The sequence below is a fragment of the Hetaerina americana genome, unplaced genomic scaffold, assembly GCF_022747635.1.
Source record: "Hetaerina americana unplaced genomic scaffold, ioHetAmer1.1.p SCAF_1, whole genome shotgun sequence".
NCBI classification, from domain to species: Eukaryota; Metazoa; Arthropoda; class Insecta; order Odonata; family Calopterygidae; genus Hetaerina; species Hetaerina americana.
In genome coordinates, this window is record NW_027286069.1 from 18,980,807 (window position 1) to 18,997,799 (window position 16,993).

Genomic DNA, 16,993 nt, shown 5'->3' on the forward strand with positions numbered 1-16,993 from the left:
ATCCGAGCATTTGTACATCGTTTTAACAAGTAACAATTATAACAATAACATTTATAGTAAAGCATAACAGTACAACTAACAAGGAAGCCCCGTTTTAGGCAATACACCTCTAGCCGTGACCATCTTTCCACGGATATTGGGATGTTTGAATAGCTTTCAAAGACAATGGCGATGTTTAAACAAATAATCGCGAATGTTTTCGAAAATATAAATTAGTGGCGCGAGCATGTACCCAAGTAAAAAAATTACCCCTGGGGGGACTCGAACCCCCAATCCCCGGTTTAGGAGACCGATGCCTTATCCATTAGGCCACAGGGGCTATGTCTTACAAAAAGAATATTACAATATTTTACTTAAATTGTTCAAGGAAATCGACCTAATGATGGTGTCCCTCGGTGAGGAACACACATTCGACAACGGAAAATACATGTAAATGTATATGCAAACGGCATTTTTATTCACATTAAAAACAAACTATTTGTCATTGAAAATATATATTAATCCATTTTAAGGAAGTGCGTAACTAACTGAAACATTTACTATGCTGATAAAATATACTGAAAGGGGAATAAATGTACTGATTACCTGAGTCACGTGAAGTTATATAAGGGTTACTCCGCTAATGAACTCTGTAACGTGCCCCATAATATATTTCGACCATACGAAATGAGTCATTCGTGGTAATTTTAATACAACGAGAGTTGTATAAACGCTAAAAGAATGTGTATTTTTATCAGGAAATGGAATCCCATAATTCGGCACCATATTTTCGCTATCTATTATCGTGATCTCATCGCCCGGTTGGTAAAAATGTGAAATTTCTTGTAATTCTTCATACTATGGAAAATTATTTAAACATTGACGAACATGTGAACATCTATTGAACATGTAAATATGATTGTTAATGTTTTCGCGAGAGATCAAGTGTTATTCTTTCTTCTTCAGTCTTTTACAGTCCTGTGCGTAGAATTTTGGTGCGAAGGAATCTAACCTGGGTGTTTCAACAATCGTATTTCGTTTGGTGATTTGTTATAAGATTTTTTTTTTATATCGGATGGTCATATTATGATGAGCACACGTGAAATTATAAAATATAGATGAAACAAAGAAGTATAGAAATATGCAACTGAAATTATAAAAATAACATGTAGCTATTGCTACCTTAATCATTTGAGGGGGAAAGATCATTGGTTATGTTATGACATTAAGCTATGATTGGTTAAAAATCGATGCATTTTAGACGAGCAGATATTATTGTTTATTACATTATAATTGCGTATAAAATGTCTTCCAACTGCATCAGCCAAGCCTGACAAATTAATATCCCCTGTGCGTCTTCAAAGACCCCCTTACCGTTTGAGGATAAAATTGGCATCCCATACTCTATCATGGTGGATCACCTGTACGTCTCATCACCTGTAGATTCTGACATTCTACCGTTTACAACTCTATGTTCTGCGATTCCCTTACGATCCGGTTCTTTCATATCTGATCATATTTCTACGTGGATACGTACCACGTAAGTGTACTTAAACATCGTTTGATACTCTCAACTTCTCTTCACCCCACTCGATTTAACTCTGGATACGATCCGAAAGGGTTGAATTTCCTTTCAACATATTTCAGGCAAGGCCTGATTCTTGTAGCAGTTAAATTATATCCTTAACTATGATTATGATTTAATAACATGTATACAATTTATATAAATCCTTAGTTTATGAGCAACGGTTCTTAATATTAATACATACGAGTATATGGGTATATTTCTCCATAAAGAAATCTTTTAAGTAACTGTGTCACCGAAGTGTTTAATATTTCCACTTTTGGTAATTGTGTTATTTTACTCGCAGGCTAACATCATCTCTCATAGTATCTCTTACATTTATACAATATTGAGAAATTAACATTTTGCATTTTCATACAAGTGGTAATTATCATTTCTTCCACCACTCATTAATACTTCAGAGATTTATTGAAGGTGACTATTTAGATAAATACCGAGTTTTTAGCAACATTTTGGGCTTCACTCATTTTTCTTCATTTTTGATAAAAATATTGTTTTATTAATTTTTCATTTTTTCTAAAAAGACTTGGAAAAATTTGGGTGCGTACAAGGTGTGATTAATTTATTAACAAAATGCTGCCATCTGGTTGGATATTGATTTTTATTTGTTTGTGGTCCTTATGATACACATATCTTATCTCAGTGCCCCATGGGTTTCTGAGAAAATTAGCGCATACAGATATTAATTGATATTATTCCTGTAGGTATTGATATAATTCGTGTGCTATTTTTAGGGCAGAGTCGAAACCAGGATCAAACTATTCCAATTATTTGAGGTTAATGTGACTCGCTGGTCAGCAGGATATTTTGCTAGTTATATTATATAATGTTTTTGAGGAAATTACATAGATTTAATTACAAAACTAATCCATCGTTTCACCGGCAAAACTCCTGAGGATCTTTGTACAAAATTCAATGCCGACTGACATCAAGTCGGATTTTATGTTCATATCTGATTGCATATTATTGAATCCAAATATCAAAGTTATAACACAGTTTTTCTCTACCTCAAATTTCAGACTCTCGAATTCAAGTAGAGTACTTCATTATAGTAAAAACCTTTGTATTCTCATTGCCATTTTTTTAGAGTAAGTCCTTTTCTTGACATGTATGTAGGTCTAAAAACTGAACATCTTAGCCTCACCTTCGTCTACAATTACATATTACCGTAAACACCACCGCTGGGATGAAGGGCCGTGGAAGATTCCAAACCAGACATGCATGGTCCAAGTTAGGTGCTTCTTAATTGTCAGTTATTAATGAAGTTAAATAATTTAAACAATGCAAATAATGCTACAAGTAAATCAACATGAACAAAGGTATCAAAATGCAAAATGCTTCTCTATGCATACGAAACGAACGGTAAGTACTACAGAAAAATAAAATAAGAGATGCGTGGTAGAGGGCATGGGGTCAAATTAATTTCCCTCCCAGCTGTCGTTTGCAGTTATTCTGACCCCTCATCTTCCAGGGGAAAAATGGCATCCTAAATCTGTCGGCTCAAAGCTAGATTCCTCTTAATCTTAATGTCATGATATTTCCTGTCGCAATGCAGTGGGGCTAATAATTCATTTTCATCATCACAGCTGAAGAGATCTTCTTTCAATTTATGTGAGAGAATTTTTTTATATTTTTGCAATAAAATTTAAGCCACCTATTTGAGGTTAATACTGCCATTGTGAAAACAATGCTGATAAAGAGTTTTTCAACACTGAAAAACCAATGTATCTTTCCACGCATCGGCGTCATCCTCAGGTACTTGATGAGGCACCTGACTCCGGCATCAAAACTAGTTGTACCGAATAAAAAATTTAGTGAAAACAACTTTAATTTTTTTACTTCAGTGATACTGAATTTTCCCAAAGTTAAGCCTGAAAACATCGAATATAACACCGATGAAGTTTCAAAACGCTTTTTATAGGTTCTTAAAGAATATTTCATGACTTGTTTCACAACTTAAATATGTACGAACATGACCGGTGAGGCTTTCGTATTAGCATATATTATTTTCAGCGACACTATTATTTCAAGAAACCAAAAATTCCCTCGCTACGAGTTTCGCACCCACTTACGTGCACTCGTCCCATTTCCGCTGCAGTTTTTCCACCCGACACGTGCGCGAAGTGTATCGGTACGTACCTGCGTGCTTCGGACCCACCTGCTTTGAGTATCGCGGGTCATATAAGTACAATTTTATTTCCCCTGTACCGCCGTTCATGAAAACCCAAGGTGAATTACTTGATTAAAAACGGGGTGGAATACTCTTCACAGAAAAAAAAACCATGATGAAGAGGACGGCCCGTTTTTGGCCTTAATGCAAGTTCACGAAGTGGGGGGGAAGAGGTGGAATTCATTCGACTGTGGGGTGGGGGGGGGTCCCTGAGGAGCTAGCGAGTGAGGCAAGTGCGGCCGGGCGGCGGTAGGAGAGCGATGAAGTGGGTGCACGGGGAGGGAGAGTTTTGAATTGGCGTCGAGGCGGAGGGAGAGAGAGAGAGAAGTCGGGCGACTTCGAACGGAGGGAGCGGCGGGGGGCCAGGTGCTCCGACGCGGTGGGTCCCACCCAACTCCCTCCCCCACCCCCCTCCTCTCGCCCACCCCTCTCCCACCTGCTGCATCCCAGGGCCCTGCCTTCTCACAGCCCCCTCCCCCAATACTATCCACCTTCCCGCCCTACGCACGCACACAGACACACGGAAAAAAAACTCCACATATTTCCGAGGCCATAATACCGTCCCTCATCCCCACATCCCCTCGCTTCCCATCCTCGCTCTTCAGAGATTTAAATCCCAATGTTTGGGTTTCGCCGTAATTTTTTGACCTCTTCCTCTTGAGGTGGTTGAGCGTTCTTGACCGAATCCCAGAGCGGCATGAAGTCCCGGAATCGTTGTTACTCGTTCCCCCGTCTTTCCTTACTGCGATTTTGCATTTGCCGCGCTCGAGGAGCGCCATTCGTATTTATATTTTCAGCAGTTACTCTAGTTCACCGTTCATGTAGCGCGGATATTACATGTTGCGGAAGTTCCATCGCATCCGCCCCATGTTAAAATTCTGCTCTTCCGTTCGTCAATGTTTTTCGAGATTGGCGCAGAAAACCGGTCAAGCTGCCCGCGGCCCTGCCCCGCGTGCCCTGGCAGTCTAAATAAACCTAGTGAAGCGAGTTGCAACCGTGGGACTTTTTGAAATATGCGAAAATTGGCCGGTTAACGTGCTTTTCAATCTCATTGAATCCGCGAGACCCAATTGAATGCAACATATTTGAATTGTAAAATTTAAATCTGATACGTTCGGTCAAATGTAAGCGTAAACAATTGCGTACATCGGTTCCTGTGGCTTTCGGCTCCCCCCCTACATACTATATATAGGAGTATTCCTCTCCATCATCACATTAAATTTCATAAAGGAGATTTCGAAATTTAATTGAAATAGTTGGATATTCTAAGATTCTACTCATATGATAGCAACGTGACAACATTTTTAGTATCCTAGTAGAGAGGGATTAGTCACTAGCATCACATTCAAGTATTACCAAAACTTAAAGAACTGCGAGTGATTCCGCGGCAGTAACTTAAACGGAGTTTCCGCTGATGTGTATTAAAATACAGCAATTTCAAATCTTAAAAATCATTCGCTTTCACCAGGCTTTTAAGCTGGTTTCTCGATATCAGGCCGTGCGTTTTAACCATTTAAGCTTCCGAGGTGTACATGTACAATACTAGTAATTTAACCTTTAGTAAAGGGAGGGACACTATTAATAGATATAAAGTCAACACAAAAAGAGCGAGAAGTAGAATATACGATGGAACAGATCATATTATTCATGGTCACATGTAATGCTTACGAAGCTCCTACGAAGTAGAGTACCATGCCAGTGAAGCGGACATTAATTTTTCCGACCAGTTATTGAGTACTTAGAGTACAGAGTAGAGGAAAAACAGTACCTTATGATATTGTTTTCCCCTTGGGACGAGCTAAACTTAAGATTTTATCATATTCGTGTTCATCAATAGCACTGAGGTTATTAGCCAGAAAGCCGGAGGGATACTCAGATAATTATTATTAATTAAGAGGATCGGGTAGCTAGGAAGGAGTAGCTGAAAAGGTTACAGTAACAATCTTGCAGCAGATCTTTCGGTGCATGTGTATTTTATTCCATTTATCTTGTAGGTTACATATATTTATTTTATTGATGGTGAAAAAGTTGCTACGTCACCATCTCCGGAGGACCTTGCGCTTTCTTCTGCAGGCTGGTCGTTAACGTCTGTACCTGTCGGTGCTTGTTCATTTTATTGCATACCCACTCTTAATTTAGTGGTTTTTTAATATCAGCTTATTTTCCTGGAAAGAATGTGCAGTAGCATTTGATAGTCGGTGGTCATCACACATATCGTATTCTCCACATTAACCGGATATACGAGATATCATGATTCTTACGCTTCGTTACCAAAGTGCAAGGTCCTAATTGAAATTTCATCGTCCCGATGTGCACTTGAGTTATTAAGTAATCATTTTGGGCCCGGAGTACATGGACTTTATAACTTGTTCTGGATTGTAATCAAGTGGTCATTCAATGCACTTGCGGCAGTAGGATAAGCGTGAGCAAGTACAATTTTAAATGGCATTTTTGTCCTCCACACATTCAAAAATGAATTTGCAGATACTCGCACCATGGTTGAAATGGATGTTTTTTTATGTACTTTCATTTCATAACTGCTTGTAAAACCATCTCAAAACGAGCGTGAAAGTTGATATCACTTCAATTTTCCCCATTTTCATTCCTTTTTCTCTGCCTACATTACATATTATATTTATTGTTGAATTTATTGAAACCTTGCACAAATTTATTAACAATATACGATTCTATACTTGTATATAGATAACACTTGATGAATTAATTGGCCAAGCCACAGAAAATGCAACGATGCATCTTAATGAGAACCATTTATAACGTAAAATGAGGTTTTTATGAGAACTATTCACAACCATATTATGTCCCGTTTACGAATTTAGAAATTTCGTGAATCTGGTGCGATAGACTTGAACTTTATTGCATTGATATTTGTTTCTGTGATACATGTGACATTTTACTGAGGTTTGTGTGTAAAGATTTTGGAGCTATATTAGACTATATTTTTTGCGTATAATTGCCCAAGTACTAATACACAGTTTTAAACATATTTTAAATGTGTCTATTATCGTAGAATATTATTCAGGAACCCTTTACCTATCACGTGGAACAGAAAGGAATGACTAATGAAGAACTGTACTGTTAATTTAGATTGTGTTCAACTGATAATATTGGATTGAAGATAAAACTTTAAAAATTCCATTTATAACTAGTCGGTACCTCAAACAGTGCAGACGTACAATGTGAAATGGAGACTGCCGTGTTGAGTGAAATGACAAAGTTGAAAAATGGATATACGAGAGTCATCCGGAAAGTAGTACCCGTTCGTGAAATAAAGACACAAAAGTAAATATTAACAAACATAAAAAATTTTATTTGAAAGAGGATACTTTAAACTACTTCTCAACATAATCTCCAAGCAAATTAAGGCATTTGTCATAACGTGTGACAAGTTTCTGTATTCCTGCTGCATAGTCCTTCGCCGCCAGCTCATTGAGATACGCGAGGGACCCATCTTGCACAAATTTTTGCATAATGCAGATGGTGTTTAACAATTTCATGAACAATTGTTCGAGAAACATTGGGAAAATGCTCACAGATGTCATCAATTGTGACGCGCCGATCGTTCCTCACGAATTCGTCAACTGAGCTCACCAGTTGGTCTGTAATGACAGACGGTCTCCCCGAACGCTCATCGTCGTGTGTGTTCCCCCTCCCCATGTTGAAGTTGCGACACCACCGCCGAACAGACGACTCGTCCATTACATTGTCTCCATACACCTCCTTTAATTGGCGATGAATATCACATGGGCGAACGTTTCTTGCATTGAGGAATTTAATCACTGCCCTCACTTCACAACTGGCGGCGTTCTCAATTTTTTTAAACATTGTAAACAATCACAGAAACAACACAGGCAATGCTAGCGTCACGCAACTTGGCTCAGAGAAGGCAGACAAGCCACTGAAGCTATCTGACCTCGTCCAGCGGCTACTCGCGTCGTCAGCACTTCATGCGGCACGAACGGGTACTACTTTCCGGATGACCCTCGTAATTATGGCCGGATGATTTAGAAAATGGGATTTGTTAATTAGATTTTGGTAGAAAAATCACGAGAGTTGAGTAGGCGAAACCAGAACATTAATATTCAAAAGAAATAAATATCTGGAAGTTTTTCGCATAGGAGATTGAAAAAGGAGAGAGATCCGGAGCAAGGATCAGAAATGAAGAGAAAAGAATGACGAAGTTATGTCAATTCGATAATTTGAAGTGAAACGTAAGATACGCTGAAGGAATGGAATTTATATACATGAAGTAATTCCAGAGTACTACTCTCTTCTCCTTTTCCCTATGCATCGAAACAGGGTGTCTGAGGAAAATTGAATGTTATGCCATCAGCCAAAAAAGTAATCATTTCAAAAGTCAAATTGGTTGGCGATGCGAAGCAACTTTCCTCGGGAGGAAAATCGGTCCCGGAGTTGCTTAAAGCACAACAGTTTTCCTCTTCAGTCGGAGAGGAATGAGCTTTGTCGCGGAGGAAGTACACGCTTCTAGGGAAAGACACACGAATGTCTGTCCCCCGAGAGTGTTCGCTCCTGAGCGAGAGAGGCGGACGGTGGGGAGAGAATTCCAGGCGTCGCGCCGTAGCACGAGCCATGGCCTCAGATTGGCTAATAGATGGCAGCACGAAATATCGAGCACTCACGGTCCGGGACGTCTCGGGCCTTCTCTCCTTGCCCTTCCCTCCTCCACCCCCCCCCCACAGCCCTCCCGCCGCGCCTCACCCCACCTTCTCCTCTTGAGATGGACCATGTGCACCTGCTCCCCCGCCCGCCTGCCCCTCCACCCCCCACCCCCGAATACCTCTCACACCCCACCCATCCTACCCATCGGGCCCGGCGACTACGGGATCGGACGCGAAAGTCATCCACGCCGGTGAGGATCTCCTCTCTCTCTCTCTCCCTGATTTTTCGGGAGCAATGACCAAACGTGGATAGGAGCGGGAAGGATTTTGTGCGGAGAGGATGAGGGGCGAGTGTTTCTCCTGCCATTCTCCTCTAATAGTCTAAATAGACGCCACGGCGTTCGTTCCCTCGGGGCTGGGGGGGAAGGGGTTCGCAGGCGCCGCTCGCGCGCCGAGCGTACGCCGCGGTCCGGTTCGCTAATTTAAATCGTTTCCGCTTCGTCTGATCCGATGCCGTAAGGATCATTATTCCTCGATTGGAAGCTTCATCGAGAGGGCGATTTAAAGTGCCAGTTTTCCCTTGCATGGTTAAATGTAATTTCGCAGTTATTTCTACTTGATAGTGGATTCAGGGAATTTTGATTGGGGAAGTAATGTCGACGATTGTGATATAGGGGAGAATTTCGGGCAGCGTGTATGGAGGAAAAGAATATGTTAAATGGAATTAAGGAGAAATAGGGAACTGAAGGGTTTACTGTAGTTTAAGGGTATCAGGTGATTAAAGAAATTCTTCCCGGCACTTCTCTTTGGAACCTAATGATTATGCTAGGATAAAAACAATGCTTTACGTTTCCACTTAGAAACACGACGTACTTTTTTAACCTAGCCTATCACGTTACATTGTGATCTACTTCTAGGCGGCACCCTAAAAGCCGCCCAGGAGGCGTATGGCAGGGTTTGACGCGTAAAGAATTTTTCAGTAACTGTATGGATAAGTGTTCGAAGTCAGTGGTTTGCAAAAAATCTGATAAGAATGACCATATCTGCTGATTTGATAAGGGATCTTAATGATTTCTTCATCGTCATAAGTTGAATCGAGTGTAATGTACCTTTCTATAAGCCTTAGTCTCGGCTTATCCCTTCGTGTTTGGAGCTACTTTCATCCTACAACCTCTATTAACTGCGTTACCGCATTATGAATACTGCAATATTAAGAATTTCCACCAAGCGACGCCCGGAACTGTTTTATTGATAGATAAACGTTTTTATTTGGGTGAAACTGAAACCATAAGGTCCCTCCTTCCATCTATCCCTTTTGTTAAATACATAACAACAATAATAATACTAAGAGGAAATATAAAGTGAAAATTAAGAAAAAAATGAAAAATGCATACATATGTATAATAAAAGAAATAACCACAAAAGGTAATTATGAGGGACAACCTCCGGAGTTCAGACATGAAGACCTAGATAAAATCCCACGTAGGAAAACACCCTCAAAGAAGAGGAGTATGAAAAACCAAAAGAAGCGGTGGTTAGTTAATATGTCCAAACTACCTTAAGCGGTAGACTAATATTGACATCAATAATAATTTCTTCTTTCCAAAGTACAAACAGGAGCGTAATTGTAAAAATTATATCAACGTCCTAATTTTAACTGTTGAAGATTGAAACAACTGTTTCCTTTTTTGCTTCACTAACGCAGCATTTGGTCTGTGTACCCCTGGGATCACGAAAAGCCTCTTTTGACTTGTTATTAGGACCATAGCGGAAAGGGTTGATGCAATAATCATGCCCGAAGTTGGATTCAAGCCCGTCAAATTCGGGGCATCTGGCGAGTGGGTACGTTGCCAATTTGACTATACTAGGTCACCAAAATACGAGTAAGATACTTTATTGTCTAATATAATGCATTAAGACATGACCTTTCGATAACACGTACTCTCCCAAAGAGGAAAGACGAAGAAAAAATGTCAATTCAATCGGGACCAAACAATGAATTTAATTCCAAAAGAAAATGCCGACCCCGGTGGCGGCGGGGTAACGTCCTCGTCTGCCATTCCAAGGGTTGCGGGTTCGATTCCCGCCTGGGTGAGTTTTCCTCCACCTAGGGCTTGGGTGTTTGTTAATATGACCATTGTTATCGTTGTTAATAGTTCGATGTAAAGGCCAAAATGTGCTGCTTTCGACTAATACTGAATAAGTAAATAAATAAAATAAAATAACGACGGAAACGTTGGATGGCTCCCAAATCAAAGTAAATAATTTGCGTTGGTAAAATTCTGGTCTATTTAAGAGAGAAATTAGCCTGGGTACTAATATAGGAAGGAATATAATTTAAAATGCAGGTATATTCCAAGGATGGAATAAAAAAGAACTCTTCAGGTAGTGTTTTACATTATACGTACGAAGGAAATCAGGTAATGCCAGGAAATAAGAGAGCTGTTGCGGATATATAATATATGTGTATATATATATATATATATATATATATATATATATATATATATATATATATATATATATATATATATATATATATAGAGCACTGAAAGGCTATGTGTATATAGTAGCGACGGGCTGAATTATTCTCTTCCATTTGCAAAAATGAATTACACTGTACGAAATAGATTTCTAATCACGTAATTATTACAAATCTCATCCTGTGGAATAAAAAAACTTTGTTTTCTCCAAGACTCATTTCGATCTCTATATGAAAAGTCTCCACCGAATCGTACAAGAAAATTTGGGATGAATCACATCAATGATACAAAAATTTAAAAATAAATATTTAACATTAAAAAATAATTTTTATATTTACTTTAAAATTCAAACTTAAAGCTTTACTCGAGTACACCATTGTTAAATGATTTGAACAGGCATTTGAGAGCAAATACACGTGCCTTTGTGTAAATTTGAAAATTTATATTTGTATACGTAGGCATATTTATGAATAAAAATCTTGTGCCCTTAAAACCCCCGCCACACGCTTTGTAAATTATTGCGGGGTATGTTGAAGAGGAAGAAATGAAATAAGCTGGCGAACTCTCTATTTGGGATAGTGCTTTCATAATGAGTTAAGGGTCGAGGTTGGACCCTTATAACGGTTATTTTTTTCTTTGACCTCCTCCATGTAAATCAAAAGAGGCACAAAATACAGAACAGCATTAAATGGGAAGTGAATCCATTAAATTAAAAACTCTGACCATCCGCCAATTAAGTCGTCTCTAGTCAAGCCCATTCCTACGTAAGTGAGTTGTGACGCCCACAAAGGTGTTTCAAACACTGTTGTGAGAAGGGCACATTAAACTTCTCCAAATTTAATTTTTCGTCCCTCCTGCCTGCAAAACAGCAAATATAAAAATGTCGACATATCTGTAACGCGCTTACAAGAGCATACAAGTAGATGTTGATCCGTATTTGGTTTTTGACTTTTCAATTTTGAGCAATAAATGAGTTGTAAAATTTTTTGACATGTCCAACCATAAGAGACAATCTAAATCAATTCCTTAAAAGCCCTAATAAGTGCCACAAAACAAGTAAATACAAAGGATTACTGTCATAATAGTAGTCCACCCTAGAATTGGTTTGACAAGCGCGGCTCTAAATAAACACATAGTGCGGAAAGGCACAAAATGGAATGGTTTCTCCAGAGTCAAATCGAAAATCATAATCATCTAATTTCATGAGTTTTGAGAAACAAGTCAGCAGTGAATATATTTAGTATAATTATAGGATAAGGTCCATAAAGTGTTCAAAAATTGAGTTAGTAAATTTGTCTTTCGAAGGGCTTCTATAAATAACTTTACACAATATTTCCGAAATCTTTCCCAGCATTTCGAGTATGTCGATATTAAATACCATTCAGTTATCATTTTATCCACATCTACAGATTCCCGAAAGCTGCCGTGTGCGACAGGGGGTGTGTAGCTCACTATTCATCACGCAATTGGCGATAAATGGCACTCAAGACGTTCAAAAGGTTTCATGTTTACCAGTGTTATGTTCTGGAATTATGTAGGGAGAAGTGAATCCTTATATCGATTTGTTCGAGAGCTAGTTTTCTAAAAAAATTTCTGGGGTTTCGCATATCATTGTATCGCAACGCTAAGGCTGTTGCTTTGGCGTCGGCATTAAATTAGAATGATTTGTATTCATCTAAAGGTATGAGTCTCTCATGTTATCTTAATTATTCCAGCGCAGGGTTATCCAATAAAAATGTGACGCTTCCTATTCGTTCGCTGCTATTCTTCACGAAATATGAAGCTTTTCTCTGTATCCAGTTTAATCGGCCTTTGTTGCAAGACCCGAAATATTTACGTATTCAAGTTGAGGAAAATAAAAGTCGAACTAACACATCTTCTCAACTTTTTCATTTTGAAATTAGTTTTACAGGGTGCATGGGTTTCATTTTCCAGAAATGAATAGCTGTAGATTATTTTCAGAGATAATAGTAGATTGACAACATTCGCGGATGCTATTGAGATCGCGGGAGAGACCGTCACAGTCTGAGGATGAAGTGGTATAGGGATATCTGTAAAAATATTAACCCAAAGTAAATAACTAAAATCCGATAAAAAATCTTCCTGCGGCTATAATTATTTGATATTAGAAGTAATACTTAGTAAGAAATCAATACTGATGAAATATTTAACATATCATCGTCAGATTGGTTATTTCGCCTTATATTGACTTTGGATAGTTAACGGGATGCCATTGATATAATGTGTTGATATTGTGCCACCTATACGCAGTTGGTTGTCTTCTGTTTTTCCAAAACCTCCGCAATGGTCATAGTGGTCCATAGTGTCTTCGATAATGAATAGCTAGACCAATTGGTGTCCTATAATTCCCAATCATGGGCGGTGATCAGTGATTTGAAATGCACGGAAATCAATAGACGCTGATAGTACGAGAAAGAAAAGTTCATGGAGTGACGGCATTCTTATTTGAATTATAAATAAAGTATTGTACCAAAGATTGCTGTAATGCAGTATATTAAAACCCAGAAATTAATGCGTAGCACATGGACAAATGCACACATGTTTATCTTAATTTTTTATCCCTGAAGAAATGCACAACTTAGGCAGTAGTATTCCAGTTTCCTTAATAGCAAGAGATATTGATGCAGATAAAAATATTTTGAAAGTTTGCCACCAGCAAACTTTGTATGATCATCACATCCCTTAGAGAATTACTATATTTAAAATATATTCCTTTTCTTGGAGTTTTATAAGCTTCTATATAAGTCGACATGTGAATGACGGAGTAGATGTTGCATAGGAAATCGTTTCAAAATAAATTCCTCACCCGGCCAGCTGCTTCGTTTTAGGACTCAAGTCAGTCGTTAGATGTAGCTGAATAGAGGTTTGCCGCTCCAGTCCCATGGGGCCGGGGCCATCAAATCTCCAGAACCTTTTCCAAAGCCTGATGTGAGACATTAAAATACGCATGCCTTCGGATCAAAGGACTCGGAGAGAAGATCAGATGCTTTGGGAGTTAGACATTAACGATAGGAAGAAAATAATGAAGACATATAATCATGTATGTAATATGTATTGAGTTCTTTGGGAGTATTACGTATTAAAAAGCATAATCACGGATACTGTACATTCCTTTCTCCGATTTCCTCCTCCCTAAAACTCTCTGTTTCCTCGTATATCTCCGAAGGTACTGGATTGGAAACTCTGTTGCCTACCAAGGTATTTATACTTATACGGCCTCGCGAATTTTAATAATAAAGCGATCAGCTCCCATCTCTATCCCACCCTTTCTCCTTATCCCTTCTCTCGCCGCCACTCCATTCCTCCCCGCCCCACCAAACACATCTCCCATTCTTCTCCGCCCCTCAACCAACCCATCTTATCTTCCAAACAATGTGGGCATAAAGCCCGGTCGCCCAAGCAAGGAAAAATACATACGAGCCCGTCCATATCCTTCGCCTATCAAAATTTAATTTGGTTAAATAATTAACATATTATTTTATTGAGAATACCGTATTGACTAAAGTATTCTTTTTTCCATGACTTGCGAACTTTACATCCGTAGATTACAAGGAACTAATTGTTTGCATCTGCAAAGCACCCCGCAAGCCGTCGCAAGGTCGTGTGGCAGGGGCTATCAGATTATCAGCCATTTTCTTCTACTCAGCTACTTCCAGGTGCACATAGCATTCTGCGATCCATCGAAAGGTTGCGTGGAAAGACTGGACACCATTCAATCAATCCGTCTTGCACATTGCGAATATGTTAGGGAATACTTCGATAAAAAAGGATGTGCTCACATAAATCGCCGTCACTAATTACTAGTTAGCATTCTACTCATGCGAGACGGTCAATTAGCAAATGAATTAGCTGAGTATCCTGTATCATCGGGGCTTAAAGGCTACATGAGCGTGCCTGCCTATTAATAAATGTCGAAACTCACTTACTATGACCGTTATACAAGCTTGTGATAAAGAGTAGACCATAAAGTGCCCTTGATATCGAGCAAAAGCCTCTCGAAGAAAATTATCGCCAATTTCTTTTTAGGAGCCCCATTCAAATAAATGGAATTAGAAATTGGCGCTTTTAAATTACAGACCCAATTATAGTTTTACAGTTGCTTATTCTTCATTCCATTATTTACGACAAATGAGAATGTTATCCGGAGAGAAAATTTCCATGCTCGTTTTGCACACACTGGAATCCTTATCAGCGGATAAGCCCTATCTTTCGTTCTGGCAAAAATTGCTCCGGTTTTTAGCGTGTTACACCTGCCGAGGCCAGTCGAAAACCTTGTCCCAAGAAAAGTCGGAGATTACTTAGAAGCAAAGCGAGTTTAAAAAATAAATAGTTGGACTTTCGTTTTACCTGGATTAAAATTAGCCTTTTCACATTCACTTACTATTGTATTGCACCCATCTTACATTTCAATTATCTCAGTGAAGTTATTCTAAATTAATCATTTCAGAATCATTAATGCATCAAACTCTAGTCAAGGATTATCCCCTCTTTTTTTCGCACATTTGCACTGATATTTATTGGTACTCCGGAAAAAGGTAAAATAAATTCTTTCTTTTTGTGTGCAAGAGAAGAATTATTTAGAGTCTTTCATTCTACAGCAACACTAGAATCTAAATCATTAGTCGCGTGAATACAAGGCCCGTATCAACGTAAAGGCCGCTTGGCTATACATTGCGATTGGCTGCATTGATTGCTTTCCGAGTGCACCTTAGTTTTAAATTGCCTATTGGGCAATTAAACATCACATTTTCGTCTGTCCAGTGTAGTTTACCTTTTTTGACAGCATGTTATAAAGAGTCCTATATTGAAAAATCCCGCCAGTTGAGAATCCTAGTCAGTGATTAGATTTCTAACCGTAGGAAGACTTAATGGTGATGAAATTAACCGTTCTACCAACGCCTTTCAAAGGACCTACCATATTGTATGAGAGATGAGTGACCACATTGTGTGAAAGGTAAGTGAGGAATTCAATGGTGGCGTGAGTTTAAGAAAGGTCGTTGAAATATTTACCATAGATAGAGGAATGACTTGGTGTCCAGACGGACATTTATAAATGGTTTTGGTCAATTTTTATTCCCTTTTATTGAGTAGCAAAAAACCAATTTATTAGGGAAATCAACCTTTGTCTTGAACTGGGTCTTCCTCCAGCATGTATAAAAATTTGCACGTTATTTGATAAATTCTTTAAATATTTTTCCCTTTCCCCTTCCCCTCCCATATCCTCCCCGCAAGCACCAGGTGGGACGGGTGGGTGATAAGTCCTCCACACACCTTTTAGTGGATCGCAGGGCATTTATGTCGATGTCGACGAACGATCACGTAGAGTGTATAAATTTGAAAGGAAAAATTGTCGATATACGATTACTGATCTTTCCATAGAATTTCCAGAAGCTTCAAGGGCAGCGGAGTTCAGAATGTGCACAACGGGCGCCTAAAATGTTGGAAAGTACCCACAAAGACCAGTGGCATCTGCACGTGCTTTTTTGCACAGCTTTAACTTCGAAGGAGACGAATGTTTTTCCCGTGCTATCACTGGTGACGAGGCATGTATTTTGTATGCCAATACATCTCGAGAACTAGATTGCATTGCGCCGGTTCGTGGAAACGGAATAGTTTTTGAAGTCTCTGCACAAAACTGAAATCTCTGGAGGTAGAATTTTTTTGCGAGGGTTTGAAAAAGATTTTTTTAAATTATAAAAGTGTAATGAACGGAATGGTGACTAGTGAGAAAAATAAATGTAATGTATATGCATTAGTGATCAATAATAATTTTTTTTCAATTATTCCTTAACTTATTACCGATTCACCCTTTCTATGTAAGGGCACCTCGTATGCATGAAGCAGAAAAGTGAGTAGATATATTTAAAAAAAAACGCCAAATAAAATATTTATCATATAAAACATTCATGATCGACAGAAGCTAGCATGGAATCAAAAGTTGGTTTCAAAATATTTTTTGTCCACCGAATACTACTATTGTTTTCCTAGGCGGAAGAGAGGGAGAATGAAAAAAGGAGCCATAAACTCGATCCAACTTTGAATTACCATGTTCTAACATTGTTGTTTTATAAAAAGGTCCCTTTTTGGTGCTATAATTGACTTCGTTTTTCAGGACGCA

General features: G+C 38.8%; 1 non-coding gene across 1 annotated transcript; it reads right to left on the reverse strand.

Moving 5' to 3' along the window:
• Positions 1 to 246: 246 nt before the first annotated feature.
• On the reverse strand, positions 247 to 319 carry TRNAR-CCU (transfer RNA arginine (anticodon CCU)). Its single transcript has one exon. It is a non-coding gene; the product is annotated as a tRNA-Arg (tRNA).
• Between the last annotated feature and the right edge of the window lie 16,674 nt (positions 320 to 16,993).